The 13,373-nt window shown below is 40.2% G+C and overlaps 1 long non-coding RNA gene across 7 annotated transcripts in view; it reads right to left on the bottom strand.

Moving 5' to 3' along the window:
- Positions 1-452: 452 nt before the first annotated feature.
- LOC146760642 (uncharacterized) overlaps positions 453-13,373 on the bottom strand; it is a 39,970-nt gene continuing 27,049 nt past the window's right edge. For 2 of the 7 annotated variants that reach the window (XR_014946980.1, XR_014946978.1), the window contains one exon: positions 453-558. This is a non-coding gene — a long non-coding RNA (uncharacterized LOC146760642). Of the gene's footprint in view, positions 559-4,099; positions 7,666-8,083; positions 13,318-13,373 lie in introns of those variants that run through there. The other 5 variants (XR_014946979.1, XR_014946977.1, XR_014946975.1 and 2 more) reach the window with 4 other exon arrangements.

Below are 13,373 nucleotides of genomic sequence, written 5' to 3' on the forward strand. Positions count from 1 at the left end.
GCCCGTGTGGAGCCCCCTGTTGTGTATCTATGTCCTACTTGGCTTTGTGTTTGTCTGAAAGCATCAGCACAAGGGAGAGCTGTGCCTCGAATGGCTCTTCAGATCAGAAAGGAGAAATCCCCTTCTCCTTCCCAGCCCCACTGACCCCTGTACACAGTCACACAGCCCCAGTTCTAATTGTAGCTGCCCCCGAGTTAATTCGGGTTGGTAATAAAGAGAAAAGAGCTTCCTTTGACATCATGCTTTAGTAATTAATACCTCAATACTCAGAATTTTCTTTAGTAATTAATACCTGAATATTCAGAATTTTTTTTCATGGCATCTGTAAATACTGTTTTGTAGCCTTTACATGTATTCATGCATTTTAAATATCAGCCGGATGCTTTGGCAATTTATAACGGGCAATTTGCTTTCCAGATCAGTGCATTTTGCATGACAGGTTATAAGAGAAGTGCAATAATCAGCCAATCCCATGTATTTCACTTAAACAAGTGTGTCCTCAGATATTGAAAGTCAGCATCGTTTGTACTCAAAGCTGTACTTCCAAAGAACACGAATCTGCAAGGAAAATAAAAAGCAGAGTTGGTGGAAGGATGTGTGATAGTAAATGAAGCAATATCTGTTGGCTCTGAATAAAGATTTTGTCCATCAGTGTAAAAAAATTGATTCTTAGTGCGCAAGAAAATAGCGAGTCTTCAGTCCCACAAAAAGGCTAATAATACTGCTCCTGAGAGTAGTTATTACATGAGATTGCACAAGCAATAATTATATGACAATTACTGAATCAAAGCTCTTCATAATTACAGTGGATGCCTTTTTGTCGGCCAAAGATAGAACTCTATAACTGAGCTTATGCACTAAAGCATAAACAAAGCATTACATAGGTATCTTATGCAGAACTGCAAAGGGACTTTCATACCATACTGAAAAAATGACATTAGTGAATTCAAGCAATGCGTCACCACCAGACATGAACAAATATTTAACTTGGTTATGTTCGGTAGTAATTTAAGATACAATGGTAATGTGAAGTAAATTAAAGGATTGGATTTTAACAGCACGTAATCATTAGCTAATTGAGAGACTTAAGATGATGTAGGGAAATAAGTAATAATTAAATAGCAACTTGATTACGAATTCAAAGACGACAAGATTCGTGAACTTAATCACAGGATATCCTAAATCAATCTTTATACTTACACACAGATGCAAAATGCATGCATGCAGAATCACACACAGAATGGAAAAGACCCCCAGGAACATCCCATCCAACCACCCACCTACCACCAGTATTTTCCCATTAAGCCATTTCCCTTAGTACCACATCTAAGCATTTCTTGAACACCTCTAGGGAGTGTGATTTAACCACCTCCCTGAGTAGCCCATTTCAGTGCCTGATCAGCCTTTCAGAGACAAAAGGCTTCCTAATAACTAACCTAAACCTCCCCCTAGCACCACCTGATGCCATTCCCTCTAGTCCTATCACTAGTTATACAGGAGAAAAGGTCAACATCCGCCTTGCTTCAGTGTTCTTTCAGGTAGGTCTCCCCTGAGCCTCCTCCAAACTGAGTTAACTCAGTTGTTCCTCATAAGACTTGTATTCCAGACTCCTCACCAGCTTTGTTACACTTCTTCTAGACAACCTCTTGGGCCTTGATGTCTTTTTTATAGTGAGGGAGTATATGGGAAATTGGTAATCACAGCCTGAACCTCTGATTAATCAGCTGAGGCAAGTGTTGGGTCAGCTGTGGGAGCACAGGTGAGAATAATTGAGCTGTGCTCCTGGAAGGGGTGGAGCTTGACTCCATCTCCTCTAGACCTCATTTAAGGGCTGACCACCACTAAGGCAGCTTCTCTTGGAGTTTGTTTCTTGGTGGATGTTGCTTCAGCATTTCCTAGCAGACTGCTGATTACTATGTGGGTGAGTTTTTCCTGTAAATAACCTTTTGGGTTTTTGTAACCACTATGTTTCTTTTATTGTCATTGTACAGGGTCTAAAACTGAACACCATGTTCATGATATGGTCTCACCAGAGCTGAGTATAGAGGAATGATTTCTTGTGTGTTCCTGCTAGAAGCGCTGTTTTTGACACAAGCCAGAATACTGTTGGCCTTTTTGGTTACTTAGGCAGGTAGATAGCTCATGTGTTGGTCAGCATCAACCAACACTCTCAAGTTTGTTTCTTCCACATAGTCTTCCATTTTCGCTGCTCTGTGGCTGTAATCTTGCTTAGGGTTATTGTGGCCAAAGTGCTTGACCCAGCACTTGGTCTTGTTGGACTTCATCCCACTGGCCTCAGCCCAGTGTTCCGGCATATCCAAATTGCTCTGAAGGAGGGGAGGCTACTCTCAAACAGACTGATGATTCTTCCCAGTTTGGTGTCACTTGCAAGCTTACTTGAGCTTACTCAATCCCCTTGTTAAGGTCATCAGAGATTTTAAACAGGAGATGTGCTGATACTAGCCCCCAGAAAACGCAGCTTGTGGCCCATTGTCAGTTGGATTTAACTCCATTCACCACGGTAGTGGAAATGCTAAGTGATTGAGCACCTGGTAGGAAAGCAGGGCCATCCCAGGGGAGCTCAGGTGCATGTAATGAACATGAGTGACCGGAAGGGGAGAAGCCAGCATCCACCCCCTCCCTGGTCTCATTTAAAGGTTGGCAATGGAGGTAAGATTATCTTGCTGGAGTTCTTTGCATACCTGAGGTCTTCTGAAGGTAAACAGCATATTTTCTTTATTTTTGTGCTTTTAGCTGTTGCATTTGAGCAAATTCTCACTTGTTGTAGCCTGGTACCTTGTTGCTCTGCTATTATTTCAGTGCTTTTTGTTGTGTTACGTTTTCCAGGCTTAGCTATCCAGTGTTTTTTTTATCTAGTAAAGTGCATACCTTTCTAAGCTATGGACTGCTAGTTTTTTCTAGGTAAATGCTTTAAGAGACAGCTTTAAAGGCTTTGCTGAAGTTTAGGTAGGTGATAGCAACGGTCACTCAATTATAGAAGGAGATCAGGTTGGTTAAGCAGTCTCTGTGTTTTGGAAAATGGAGCCATCTATGAACTTGAACTTGACGGAAACTTTTGTAACCTTTGGGCCCTATGTAATCAGAGGGATAACACTATCTAAATAGTCCTGAAGCATGAGGTTGTTGTCATTCACTGTGGTAGTGATACAGCTGAGTTGTCTGGAAGAAATCAGCAGTCAGCAGTAATATTTTCCTTTCACACTTACCATTTAGTTTGGTCTTTTCTGGTTTAGGGTTCAGGTCTTTTCACCAGTTATCTATCTGGTTAAAATCACACTTGTGCATAGTTTTGTTTTAGATAAGATTTATTTGAAGCACACCAGGTTTGCATTTTATTATTGCAAACAGTGTGAGTGAAAGCCAGATCTGGAGCTGGTCATTTTGGATTCACATTTGTTTAGTCACTATGGAAAGTGAAAGGCCGGAACAAATGCAAGTACAAGCAGCGCTTTTACAAATGTGAACCTTTAGACAACACTGCTCAAGATAAAGGGAAACTTTTAGTGTGGCAATCCAGAGCAAGAAGATATTCAGCTTTGCTCTTCATGTTCTCAGGAGACTTTTCCCATGCTAGTTATCTCTAGGTTTTATTTGACATTATTTTATGCTACCTTTTATTAGCTTCTCTGTTTGTGTTTCTAGCCCTCAGAAAAGCAAATGAGCAAAACCAGATGCAGGTGTTGTAAAAAACATAACCAACCTGTTACAAGGGGAAAAAACGTTGGAGGAGAGATCAAGTCTTTAAGCTTGCTGCTGTACCTGTAATCAAGGCTCAGTTGTAATGCAAATAGTCTGTGGGGGATGTAAAGCCTCACTGAAGTGAGGACTCAGCAGTGCTTTCCTCATCTGTCTCAGTATGTCAGTTCTGTTAGTCCTGACACACCTCAGCCCTTCCTGTTCCATGTTCCCCTCATGGCCAAAGGGTTTGGTGACTTTCCAGCAAGGTGTTTTGTCCTCGTTCCAGGCCTGTGTTCTTAAATCTATTTCCTGCCTCTCTGTGATAGTAGTTAAACCTCTGTCTCCCCAGCATTCCCACTCAGTACATCAGTTTGCTGCCTCCCCAAAATGACCCCAAAACGTGGCCCTTACACTCAGAATTTTTCTGAATAAACAAGTAACATAATAAGATCTGTTTATTGTACTTCCCTGCCCTTAAATAGAATACTTAAGGCTAAGATGAAGGTATTCTTGCTTGCTATCATAGACCTATTTGTCAGTCAGTTCCTGAATGGGACCTAAAAATGGGCCTAATCTGCATATTTCAAAAGCTGCAGTTTCTACTGTTATCAGGCAGCTTTAGAAAGTTACCACTTCATTTTTATCTAGGTTTTTCCTTTCCCAAAGGAATTTTCTCGGGGCAGATAAATTCCCATTCTACCTAATGCCGAAGGCTGACTGAAAAAAATTAAACACCATTGAAATAAACCTCTCTTTGAATAAAGATTAAAAGCTCAGTAGGTGTTTTTATCTGAATAAGATTAAATTAGAAATTTTGTACAATGGATGCCAAACACTGAGTGTAGCATCCAGATCAATAAATTCAGAAGATATTTGGGTTCAAATGAGGCTAAATGATGTTTGATGGCAAACTTAGTCAAAACTAGCATAGTTCCAATCTAATACCAAATGCAGCTGAATTATAGATTTCTCTATGAAAGCATTGATGGAAAATCAGTATGAAACCTACTTGTTTCTACTGATGTCAGAGTTCTTTGGCCTGGTTATGGAAAGTATTTCCTTACAAAAACCTTCAACTTTCAAAAGTAAATACCCAGGGTGGGGCAGTACTTTGCTTTGTATAGTACATGCAAAATACTTCTAGCATTCCTTTTCGTAGACAGTGCCTACACAGGAAGGTTGGTCATACATACCAAACAAAAAGTCTCTGCACTGAGGAGTAAATCAAAATTGCTCAGAGCTTTCTATTTGCCTGAATTAACTAATATGAATGGATCAAGCTTACTATGTGATCTAGGTTATTTTATGCCTATTCCCCCTCTAATTATTTTCCAAAGATCTTGAGTAAATTTGTGTATTTCTTTACTTTTAATGGCTGTTTTGGGTATTGACATGACAGGTGTTGCAACTCCAACCATAATGCATTCCTAAACAGCAGTTTTCTATTCACAATTTGCATCTGTTAGCCACTTTCCTCATGCTTAATATCAGTTCTTTCTCTTTGAAGCCATCATACATAACACATCACGCATAACACAATATGATAACATAGTTATGTTTCTCAGTGGGTCAAGCAGCCCCTGTTCCTTCAGTCTTTCCATACTGGTGATGTTTTTTATACTTCTGATCATTCTTGATGCTTTTCTCACCCTCGTCTCCTTTGGGTCTGTACGTACCTTCAAATACAGTGCTTAAAACTGGGTACATTATTTCAGAGTCCTTCTTGATGACAGCATGGTGCAGTTACATTATGTGCTTCATAGGGTATGTTACTGTTTGTGCATCTATATATGCTGTTTGCTTTTTTGCAACAAACTCACACTGTATGCTGGGCTTCAGCTTGTAATCCATTATCACCACCAGATCTGCAGAAATACCAGCTAGCCCATTAACCTCCAACATGAGTTTATGTAGCTGCTTACTGTTGCCTAAATTGATTTATCAGCACTGAGTTAAATCTCTTGTGATGACTTCTTCATTTTGTCTCCAAAGTGTTTGATATTTCTTTCCAGCATTTATAACCTCTGTTCCACCATCTAGGTCATAATGAAAGTATTCAATGGTGAAGAAATATGAACAAGTTCTGGTGATGCCTTGCTTGTTGATACTTCTACTCATTTTGATGAGGAATCACTAGCAATTATTCTTTAAATAGACCAGATCTGCTTCTGCTTTAGAGTACCTTCATTTAGGTCATGCATTTTTATTTTACTTGTGAGCTGTGTGAGGAAGTATTAGAAGCCTTACTGAGGTCAAATTGTAACCTACCTCTCCTCTGTCCACATTGTTTTCTTCAAGGAGGGAGATTAAATACCTTGACATATATTGGTTATAATAAATCTATGTAGATTGTTACTTATCTCCTTTATTCCCAGTCACTTTGAATGTTTATGAATAATGGCATAGCACCTCAAAGACAATTTAGGAAGTTCTAGTATGCAGCTCAATCTACAAGTGGCTTGCAGTTTGCTGCTTTTACTTCAGGAGTTGGACTTGATGAACTTCAATGATTCCCCTTCTCTGCATGGAGGTGAGAATGTACCCCTCTGACATTGTGTACTTGTTTATTCTGACCTGCCTATCTCAGGCTTTATCATGCAGCTGCAATTATTTTTAGTAATGTCTGTTTCAGAACAACACAGATAAAAACAGGGAATACAGAAAACCTCTTATATAAAATATGCTCGGATGGAGAAGTCAAGTGTGCTTAGTGTGTTTGTAAGACCTGGAAGTTGCTGTAAACAGTATTTGAAGCTTCTGTGGTTAACAAAGAACAAGCGCAAATTGTACAGTACAGTCTTTAAATAGTAGGAATGTAACTGAAGTAAAGGGATGCTTTATGGTTCATTGTACATCATGTTTAAGTCCTGACTTTCAAAGACTATGAGGAGTAGAAGAATTGGATCTCAGAGTGAATATTTGTAGTAAGAATACAGAATGAAGGTATATAGGTATAAAATATCTTCAGTTCAGAAGAGAGCATGAACAAGTTGACGATTAGCAAGCTATTGTCATTTCTTGAGGCTCAGTTGCTCTATTTTGAGAAAGACTTCACAAACCTTCTGTTCAAGTGCAGGTACTTTGAGGAAAAACTAATAGTTGGATTAAACAACTGTTTCCTAGTGTGGCAGTATTACAGCTACCTTTTGAAGGCACACTGTCTTTAGCAGTGCCGCTGGTGTTGTAATCCTTTTCCATCTGACTTCTCAGCGCTGTAGTAAGTGTACTTACTACACTTATGTTCTTCAAAGTCACATGCAACCCACATATGCTGAACAATTCTTCCACTAAAGGATTCCAAATTCTTCTGCTCAACTAAGCAGCCAAACCAAACTAACCAAGCAAAGACTAAAAATCACATTAAAGCAAGTGATAACCTACAATTTCAGGCTTATTGCTGATTTTTCTTGTCCTTTAACATCTGAGGTTTTTTTTTTGGGGGTGGGACAACACTGAACTATGTTAGAAAAGGCCTGTGCTCAAGCCCTCCTGAACATGGATTCAAGTTGAATATCAGGAGAATGTTCTGGTGGTCAGGTGTAGAACAGGCTTGTTGTGGCCATGAACTGCCAGAGTTCAAGAAGCATCTGGGCAACAGTCTCAGACATGGGGGTTGACTTTTGGATGGTCCTGTGTGGAGTCAGGAGTTGCACTCAGTGATCCTTATGGGTCCCTCCAAACTAGGGATGTTCTGTTATTCTGTTGGATTTGGATAGACCTGGTCTTTGTCACCTCACCTCTGCTGATGGTTTCTCAGTGGAACTTGTCTCTGTGCTGTTCTGATGCAAGTATTGCAGGGTTGTGGTCTGGTCAGAAGGATCAGTGCTTTCTCTCAAGTCCTGTCTCTCCTCCCTTTGTGAAGCAGTTGCTGGCAGCCTGTGCATGACTAGGTTCAGTCATTTTTTGGAGTGATGATCTTTCTAGTCATGAAGCCCAAACTCTTCATCTTCAAATCCCTGAAGTCCCCTGGGTAATTTTAGAGAAGCTGATGAATAATGAGTTATAATTGTCTTAGAAAAGCAGCAGAGCTGCTTATCAGGCAACTGTTTAAGTGTGTTATAAACATGTAGGTTAGGACTCTAGCACAGCTGAGGAAACATTTAAGATCAGCTTTCATAAGGAGACTGTAGCACAATACTAGATTATCTGGGGACCAACACAAGATTTCAAGGTTTAGAAAAAGATTAATTCACTGACATTAGTAACTAACATATTGCACTCCAAGAACTGCAAGGCAGAACAATCATCTAATTAGAAAAAAATAATTACATCATGTTTTAATTACTTAATAGCAGAGAAATTTTCATTAGGATGAAGGCTGGGAAATGTCATGAAGAATTAACAGGGAATGCAATTTGGCTGGTATGCAGAACACTTTCCTTACCGTCACGGTATTTGGAAGCACGCTTGCAGCAGTTCCTCAGAGGCCTACCAAGATTCGCTGCATCACCACCTCTGAGACAGGAGGCCTTGCTAGACCTGAGGAGCTCACTGCAAGAGCCAAGACTTGTGTTTGGCAGTATGTGGGACAGCTGCTGGAGAAGGAGGAAGCCCTAATCCAACAGCAAGCTAGAGAAAGCATTTAAATGATGAAACCATTTAGATTGCATTCTCTATTTGCAAATGTGCTGAGTGCCAAAAATCTTAGCGAGATGCAGCACTGCAGCTTGGAGGCCACAGGTCTACATACATACTCTGTTATGGGGAGGGGTGGTTGGCAGGGGAATATTCCCTCTGTGTGAGGATTTGCTACCAAGGAATCACAAGGTCTTTTGGAGAAGGTGGAAGGTGAAACTGAAGGAAGGAGAATAGTTTAAGGATAACAGCTTCCTGTGAAGGAAACTGTTGGAGAAGAGGCTGTTGTAACTTGGAGAAATGCTGTATGTGCTCTCTGCCATCACAACTCAGCATGACAGAAGTGCCATTATTTGGCAGATTAGGACCTAGAGTTCTTACATTACAGAAGAGTTGTATTGCAATGAACAAACACTGCATCAAAATATAAATTGCAAAATATGTGATTTGTAATAAGCACTGGGGATATACAACTCACACAAGAGTTCATACAACCCAGTATTTTGGTGTAGGGTTGTTACTGGGCAAACAGTCCAGTTTCCTTCAGACTACTTGAAGCAGTCTGGCTGAAGAGATGATGATGTTTAAGGTAGTAACTGTGATGTGAAAGCCAGGCCAACAAGAAAACATTGTTTATAAAACAAACAGTGTAGGCAAGAAATGAGAACATTCAAATCATATGTCTGTGAACAGGGGTGCTTGTTTTTGCAAGACTGGTTGCAATTAACATTTGAAAAGGTTTGTAAATAACGTTTCATGCAAATATTCACTTGGACACAGGCTTGAAAGCTACTAGTTATTCATACACAGCGCAAGCATTTTGTCATGGCTGTCTGCTGCCTGTTCCTTGCTTTAATCTGTCCTTTGGTCTAGTAGTTGCTAGATTTCCATAACTGGGTCACCCAGTTCTTTCTCAACTTCTCTTCCTGCTGTGAAATGAAAATTAGCATCGTCTGTGATATATATTTAGGTATTCTGTGAGGAGCTTGAATGGCTGTTATAGGAAGTGTGTCAGTAAGGGTACCTAAAATACGTGGTAAGAAAGTTGTCAAGGAATGAGTATGTATCTGTGGATAATGTGAATTTTCACTGTGAACCGACCCTTGGATACACACTGTAGGATGAAAATTGCAGTTTGCGAGCTGGCCAAATCAAAGGGAGAATATTACTTGATACACATCCATGATGTTAGATTAAAAGAATCGATGAGTCATGTTGGAATGGACTTCTAAAGATTACCTGGTCTAGTCCAAACTCAAATCAGTGCTTGTGTAGCAGAAAACCCTGTTCGAGTACCCATTAATAGTTTTAATAAAGTAACTATGGTCACGACTTGAATACTGTGTGCGCCTCGGGGATGCACGAGTCGTTTAGAGGAGATGGATTAATTGTATTGAGGTGAGAAAGCGATGGGTGAGATTGGAAGTGTTTGGAGTTTGAACCACAAGAGGGCGCCCCAGCACCGCTTTTAATATCTACTTTGTAACTAACGACGGCAGGAACAGTGGGGGAACAAAACCCCCAGCCCCTTTTTTATACTGGAGCATGAAACGGCTCCTCTGTCCTGCACAGGAGAGTACAGTATGTGTGGAGGGCCTAAGGGCCACACTTCAGCCCCACTGAAAATGATGTCAAAATATTCCTGATAGCAAGAGATGGGCTTCTTCCTGAAGCCTTGGAAGCTCATCTTCTTGTCTGCTTGAATCAGTGAAGGAGTTGATAGATAAGAATCAGTCAGGCCTCTCTTCCAGAAGAATATCCCCAAACTCTTTGACTCTAGGTAACTTCTATGATCTGAGATACCTCAAATCAGATCATCAGAGAATAGCTCAGGTTGGAAGGTGCTGGATGCTCTCTGGGCCTATATCCCAAACCTCCAAGGCTGGGCACTGAACTCTGTGCAGTTAATGTTCCTTTTAACAGAGCCCAGGATGCCTCTGATCTTTTGTTGCCTGACACACTGTGAGCTGATACTCACCAAGTCACTCAGGTTTCTTTTAGCAGGGTTGCTGCCCAGCTGGTTGGTCTGACTTTTTATTCTCCTATATGACAAAGCCATTGTATGCATCAGAATACAAAATAACAAAGATCTTTTTGTAAATAGTTCCAGCAAGCCTTAATGTGCTCTACTCATCCAGAAACCCTTGGGTTTCATTGTGATTTCTGGTGTGCAGTAATGTATAGATCTGGGGATGCATTCATCAAGCTTAGAGGAGTCTTTGCATTTGCTCTCATTGATTTTGAGTTGGTGTATCATTAGTCTCATTTGAAAGTTTACAGAATATCAGTGTAAGCTGCAGATACTGAACTTACTTGGAAACCAAACTGAGCATTGATTGTTTACCTGAAGGAAAGTCAAGTGGCAATCTGCATTTCCTATGTGCTGCTACTTACACCAGATTGAAAACCACCTTCTTGCAAAGCCTCCTGGCATAGAAGGCAATTTTTCTGTCCTTTGTATTAGGGTCAGAATTATTTATAATGTGGCCAGGAATAGATGTGGGGCTTGTCTGTAGTAATTAAAATCAGTTCTGTACTGAATGTTTCAGTATTCTTGGCCTTCTGTGCAGGGTTTGGTCAGTTTTTAAAGAGAAGAATTCTGTTTCATACCATTGCAGTCAATGAAAGTATCGTAATGAGCTTTATTACCAAGGGAAGTGAGAGTAAGAACTGAATGCAAGAGTTACTGCTATAAGTAACATTGCAGTTGGACTTGATTATCTTTAAGGTCTTTTCCAACTAGAGTAATTCCATGATTCTAAGTAACAAATACCAGTTTGTTTTAGTCTGATCTTCAGGTCTTGTTATTAATTATATTGTGGAATACGAAACTACGTATTTTTGCCTTCCTTTTTTCTTGCTATTCTCTTCTGTATGCTATCCACTAGGAGGCAGAGGAGAGGTTTAATGAGCATGTTCACACAAAAAATTGCACACTGGGAAGATATATAGCAAGGTGACTACTGCTATTTTTCTGTAGATTCATCATCTTTGGCCTACCGAGCAATTCCCATTTTCAAGGGTCCCCAGGCCTTCAGAAGTGTGACCTGACATAAGAATTGCACACAGAAATCATGCTAGGGCTCAGCGGTGGGCTGTGACACTTCTCAACCTCATAGGACATGCAGGGGAGAACACATTATCTAGCTGAAACTTCAAGGGAGTTTTAAAAGGCAGATTTGTAATTAATTGAGTTGGAGTTTGGCCAAGGCAGAGACTGTAATATGTTGACTTTCCTGCCTCATTTGTGCAAACTCAGCGGTAGTATAACATCCTTGTCTAGAGCTTATGCCTCTGTCAAATGCAATTCTATCACCTTCCTGTAGGAAATGTCCAGCCATTTGGTTGCAGGCCAGTTTCTGCACTGCTCAGCCCTTGGTGGTTTTGATCTGTGAGTGTCATTGTCATCTGTGTCCCTTCTTCCCCACTGCCATGTTTTTCCACTGTAGCTTTGTAGATCTCAGACCCTGACTTAACATCCTTTCCTGCTATCTGTTTCTCTGCCATTCTTACTTTACATAATACCTATTTCCTTTTGAAGAACTCCATCAGCAGCAATTGGATACCTGAATAACAGATGCTGCTATTTAATGCCATTACTATCCTAATGTCTGTTTGAAGTATTTGTTGAAAGTGTTGGTGAATTCATGGCCTTTTGTTTCATACCAGGCTGGGTTTGAACCAGTTGTTTAATTTTCTGCCAATTCCTATAGCTTTGCAGGAGTTTCCAGCATTTATATTACCAATATACTTACCTGATTGTTGGATTATTTCTATTGTGTTCTACAGTAGCTCCTTCCAAACCAAATGCAATGCTTTTGTGGCATCGAGGAAGGCAGCAAACACTTTTGAACCTCCTTCCTTTTTTTTCCCCATCAGCTGTAAAAATCTGAATATCTGATTAATGCAACTTCACCCTACTCTGAAGCAGTGTGGTTTTTCTCTCACAGTTCCATCTAGAGCTGGCTTTGATCTGTTGACTGTTGCTTTCATCAGATTTTTTCTCAGTCCCGACAATAAGCTTACACCTCAGTAATTATTTTGATCAGCAGGATCTCTTTTGGCCAAGTTTGGTATAGCAATTGCCTTCAGCCAGTCACCTGGTATTTTCTCTCACCCCCACAGCTGTTTGTATTTTTGTATGAGCTCCAAAGCCTTTCTCATTTTTGACTGATTCACTGTGTTGTCTGTTCTTCTGATCCTGGCCAAGTACTTATTCAGCACTACCTTACAGATTAACATGTCTGTTCTTGCAGAGCACCTTTAAATCATCCATACACAAACATGTTCATGTTGCCTATGCTGTGTCTTATCATTAAAGCTTAATATATAACTAAGTTCTACTACTCATAGTAGCAAATGTAAACAGGCGGTCTTGGAATTTCTTTTTTTTTTGGCATGTGAGGTATAACAAAGTCACTCTACTGGGAAGTGTGGTTTAATTCATAAATTTCTGGCTGCTATGAGCAGTTTTATAAAGATGTATGGATTGTGCTATGTCAGACCCTTGAATTTCAACCCCATATCCCCACTCCCTGCAGCCAAAGAAAGAAGAGATCTGAGTGGAAAGGGTTATTCTCAAGTCATCATTCACAGATGATGTAGGGAATCTTAGGTCATTCGTTGCAGGACTTTGGCAATGGGCAGAGTTGAAATTTAGTGGGCATCTCTGAGATGGGAGAAGAAGGAAGAAAAGCATTGACAGGAAACATTTTTGTCTTAGTTTCTGTTGGTTAGTTGACAGATGGTCAGGAAAACTGTGTGGCTCTTTTATTGTTCCAGGTGTGTTTGGGAATGCTTTTGTTATTTGCACAAGAACTGAAAATCCAGCCTGGAGTTGTTGCATAAGCTAGATTTTAAACATGATGGCAGTGCTTTGCATGGCTTGGCTGCTCACTGGATAGAAAATAAAAGTCTTTGGATAATGTGAAAGAAGTGCCTTTTAACGTCACAAAACTTGCCTTCTTTTTGTGCTATGGAGACAGGAAAGTTGACTGAGTTTGACTTTACTGTGACTTTTCCTGTTGCTCGCTGTTAAAATTTCTGTTACAGGAAAAAAAGTTAGCATTAAGTATTTATGATTTGAATTTTAAAGCCTT

This window comes from Coturnix japonica, chromosome 5 (assembly GCF_054131305.1).
Source record: "Coturnix japonica strain WE chromosome 5, WE-NBRP24, whole genome shotgun sequence".
NCBI classification, from domain to species: Eukaryota; Metazoa; Chordata; class Aves; order Galliformes; family Phasianidae; genus Coturnix; species Coturnix japonica.